Here is a 5431-nt window from a genome sequence, read left to right as displayed (position 1 = left end):
TGCATCAAGTTTGGGAATTTTCCATTTATCTCCAGTTGCAAGTCTAACTGTATGTAATGTAGAAACAAAAAAAATATTAAGGAACTAATTTATACAAAATACAAAGGATTAATTGACCTTCTTGTTTGGATTTATCGACCTTGCAGACATGTAATTATAGAATCAATGATTTGAATTTCATAAATACATCTTGAATGTTCTCAAATTTATTTGGATCTAAGGAATTTAGCTCATTTTCAAGAATATGAGCCCGCATCCCAATGTACTTTGCAAATAAATTATCCAAGGTTGTCCAGCTCTCATTCAGAGTGTTGCACGGGTCCACATGGAAACACAACTTTGGAGATATGGACAATAATAGTAGACCAAAATTCTCGTCCATCCTATTGAAGTATTTGGATTTTTCAATGGCGGATTTGGGTTTAGCTTCCGTATTCATAACTATTCGATGCAAGAATTTTCCTATGAGGTGAAGCAAAATATTATTCTTCCATTGGAAGTAGTTATACGAAGTAAGACTAGATGAATATGGGAACTATATTCTTTCACCATGTAGCTGTAGTAATAATTGTGGTTGTTCTCCAATATTTTGATCTGCGTATCAAATCTCTGAACAATTTCCAATTCTTGATCTTCAAATCTGCAAAATATTGTTCATGCACCTTCTCCAGGTCCCTGTAACTCTGATACCATGTAGAATTATTAGAGCACAAATATGGATTTTGTAGAAGAATAATTGCACAAACTCACAAGAATTGAAAAATAAAATTGGAATTGAGAATGAATTTGATTTCCCAATATTGATTTGAGAATCAATACATAAATAAACTAAGTTAAGATTATTTCTAAATGCAATTATTAAGGCTAATTAAAGTTAAATAAAGCTAAGTGTGATTTATGTTCTTTTAATGTGCAGTTGCACCACATGCAAGCACTAGAGTTAACTAACTAAAGCCAAGTGCACACCACATGTAAGAACTCGATTTAACTAACTAAATCCAAGTGCACATCACATGCAAACACTAGAGTTTAGCTGAAGCTAATTAAGGCTAACTATGTCCATGCACACAAAAATTGGATTCATTGATGCCAAAAGAGCCGAGAACAACAACTTGGTGAATGTGTATGTGAAAATGTTTTATGAATAGAAGTATTGTTTATGTGTGTGTTATTGGTGTTTTCCTCCTCTTCGTTTCGATCAAATTGGTATCAAATCGAGATGATCTAAGGAGATAGAGGATCTATAGCCATAACTTGTAGAGCTTCATTGTGTCAATGATAAAGAATAACCGAGAAGGAAAGGTTGCGAGTAAAAAGTTTTTTTCACTGCAACCGAGCGATAAGTCATAGCTTGTCCATTTTTTTTCTTAACAGAGTGAGGGTCGCAACCCTAAATTCCACAAGTTGAATGTTGAAACTTTTTTCTTGAAGAAAAATGTTTTTTCGTCATTGCATCCACTCACAGTTGCCAAAAACAAGAATGATATCAAATAGAGTCAAGGAAGAGAAAATCCAAAGATCGTCTGCATGAGAAAGTAATAAATAAATAAGAAACAACACAAAAGAGGAGTTCAAGTCCAAGGCGCATCAGGAAAGGTTCTTTTGAAAAGTCGAGTGGGTTATTTTATGCATGATTTAATGTGTTTTTTGGATGAATGAAGTCGGTTGGTTTTAAAAGTGTTATATATATTAATGTGTTAAAGTGTTACTTGAGAAGGGCCTGGATGGTGTCATTTACAAAGGGCTCATGTAATTTTTAAAAAGGGATCATATAATTTTTTAAAAGGATTATTGAAATGTTGCAATTTAAAGATTTATTAAAGGATTAAAGAGTTTTAAAGGCCAAAGTGTGAACAATAGTTATTTGAAAGTTTTGGAAAAGAATGGTTTTTTAAAACTTTTTTTTTATATTAAAAAAAGGGGTTTATTGGAAAGTGAGTTTAGGATTTTGTGAAAGTCTGTCCGTTTACAATTTCTGTTTTCTTTTGTCAAGCATGATAGTGTTTTCGATGAAGATTGTGCATTACAGGGGCACATATTAAAAATCATATTTTTTGGGGGGCACTATGGAAAGAAGCCTCATGTAGTAAGGAAAGAAAACATCAAACAAAAGAAAGACAATAGTCATGGGTTACAAAACGTGACTAAAGAAGATTAAGAAAATTAATGAAAAAGAAGAGGTAGAGATCATTGCCATGTTTAGGCTGCAACCGGGGAACTCAGAAGTCAACCACAAGACAAAGGAGAGATAGAGGGTGATTGGTGTAGCCTGGATATTCTACCACCTCCTATGTTTACTGCATTGGATGAATTTTTTTTTTCAATGTAGAAAAATCTACAATTTCCAAGGAAGCATGGAAGATCCAGAAGTAGAGTTTCGCACACAAAGGAAAGTGGCATGGAGTAAAAAGATGTGTCACAGTTTATTAAGTCAATTGCATATCGGAGAGTAGTTGAGCAAGACTCTAGGAAGACAACAGAGCTTGGAGAATGCCACTTGAAAGTGAATGATGGCCATAAAGACTATAAAAGTGTAACCCATTATGAAAACATGCATATGTATGAAGACAAAACAAAGATTTCAAAGAGAGAAGTTGAAGGCTTTGTATGAAGCAAAGAAAAAGCATATAAATTCTCAAGAACTCCACTGTAACATGGGTGGTGGAGATGATGGTGAATCCCACTATCACGAAACACATGTGTATGATGATTATAAAGTGAGATATGCATTCATGAATCAATTCTTGATGAATTCAATGAACTTGAAATTGCTAATGAGCACATGCATGCTTGGATATCCCACAATAGAGTGGATTAAAATTATGGTGATGTTAACTTTGATGAAGATAATTTAACCGGTGTTGAGTGGTTGCACATGATGCAACTAAAATATCTTATTGATATGTTGTTATTTGGTGATAGAATCCCACGTGTTTGGAAGCCAAGTGGTAGATAACATGTTTGCAACAATAGATGTTTGTAATGTAGTGGAAGATAAGGCAGAGAAGGAAGAGGAAGAGGAGAAATATTTCACTAAAGATCATAATGAATATGTTTTTAACATTGATTTTGAGTGTGTAGGTAAACAAAAGAACATAACATTTATTGTTACAACATAAAGAGAAAAAAAAAGGGATGCAAGAAAGGACATGGAAGTTTCTAAAGATGAGGAAGAAAGCATTAAAATAGTCTTTCAAAATGGATTCAAGATGAGATCAGACTCGAATACAATCTGAAGATGAATATTTGTGGTGACAGTCCATGAGTGAAAGAATTGTTGAAGGGGAAGTTGTAGAAGACGGGCTCAAAAAAATACAAGGGAATTCAAAGAAAAATTCCAACAACAATAAGTGAAGAAATATGGAGCCTACAACAAGAAATTATAGCTAAGAATGAAGTAGTTTCAATGGTATAGAATTTGGAAGAAACGAGAAAGAAAATCCAAAATTGTAAAAATTTTGAGTCATTTCAAAACTAGATGAGACTTAGACCAGCACCCATGTTTGAGTGATGATTGAGTCAATTGCTATTGTAAACCTAGCAGGCATAGTTGAGTCATGTTGAGTCATGTTTGAGTTATGTTGAGTCATACAGTGGTAATTAAATAGGACAATTGGAAATCGTAATTACTCTTTTGTGCATGTAATGCATGAAGTGAATGGTTGAGTTGAGTTGAGTTAAATCGAGTCCAATATTACAACTTCAGGTTCATTCTATATTTGGAAAAGCCAAATTTAATGCTTGTTTGCATGTTAGTTGAGTCTCTAGTCAAAAAGTATAAATACCCCATATTGGATTCATTATAATGTTTCTCAAGCTATGAAGCTACACAAGCCAAAAGCACGAGATCGATGAATGTGTAAGTGAGAAATTTTTATCAATAGAAGAGTGTTTATGTTTGAACTTGTGTCTTTCCACCTATGCATTTTAATCAAATAGTATCTGCTTATGTTTGAACTTGTGCCTTTCCACCTATGCATTTTCATCAAATAGTGTCTGCCAAATTATATTCGTTGTAAGGATAAAAAAGGCCTTACTGGTATTCACGACACGTGTGCCACTCTCACTCTTCTCCCAAATGGAACACATCATGGTAGATACCTCTTCCTCTCACACATGCTTGAAGGACTTGATTCTTTCGGCACTCAGCAATTCTGTTGTGCATATTATTCTCACGTGTTTCCAGTAATCTCCGTAGGGAGTTAATATCACACACTTGAAATTGTAGGATATGGATTTTCCTGCCGTTGCTCGAGGCTTGTTGACAAAGACCAAATCATTTATTTTGAGAAACTGCTCAACCATCTCAAAAGACTAAACAACCACTATGGGGACAGATCCAAAGCGTAAAAACATGACGAGACCATATTTGTCTGCAAGATTTTTGAGAGCACGGTGAGAAGGCAAACTCAATTGGTGAATATTTCCTATAATAGTCCACAAATAGGGTCATGGAGGCAATCTATCGCCATTTCTTCTTCTCCTGTGCTGTAATATATGGAAGAAGAATATAAGAGTCACAAATCCAATCGATTTTGCAGTTAATATTGCAAACACATTCGGTGTTTGAAAAAAGTCGTTAAACCACATGTTGAACCCGTTATACTATGTTCGGATGTAAGGAAATATTAGCATCGTTGGAATTTGGAAGTTAAGACAACCTCGATAAAATCGAAAGCCAACCTCTATAAACTATGGGTAACGGAAAGTTGAAAATACAAATTCATTCTTTATCTACACAACACGCTACTTTAAAAAATAAATAAATCCACCACTTTGATGACTTGCCCCATCGAACGTCATTTTCTGTTATAAACAGAAGCAGTTGACTTTGAAATAGCATAGTTAAATTGAATATTAACCACTTGATTGGGATGCGACCACTCGATTGCAATAGGAATGAAGTCAAAATACCACTTGATTGGGATAGAACCAATCGATTATGATAGGAATGAAGTATATTTGAACCACTCAATTGCGATAGGAATGAAGTACATTTATAAAAATGTTTATTTTCATAAGTAATTTAGTTTTCAAAATTTTAATTTAATTATTAATTATTTATTTTTTATAGATATTTTAAAATATTTTTAAAGTTATATTACGATAATTTTTTTTTCTAAAATATTTTTTTTTTCATTAATTATAAAAACTGCTATATAAACCATTGGTCATATAAACCACTTTAAACCACTTTGGTTTTTCCCAACATCTAGTCAAATTAGAAATATTAATATCTCATGAACATAGAAAATGATATAAGGTAACTGAGTGAAAACTTATACCTAGTAATAACTTAATTTGAAGTCTAATTTGGTGAAGCATTTTTTCAATGCTACGACTGATCCAACAAATTGTTGATCTTGGAAATAGAGTATTGGTTCTTAAAAATAATCTTATTTAATACTCCATAATTGATGCACATTTTTTT

This window comes from Pinus tabuliformis, chromosome 7 (assembly GCF_031772625.1).
Source record: "Pinus tabuliformis cultivar Carrire ecotype Pingquan chromosome 7, CPIR1, whole genome shotgun sequence".
Taxonomy (NCBI): Eukaryota; Viridiplantae; Streptophyta; class Pinopsida; order Pinales; family Pinaceae; genus Pinus; species Pinus tabuliformis.
The sequence above is the reverse complement of the archived record's forward strand: the minus strand, read 5'-3'. Positions refer to the sequence as shown.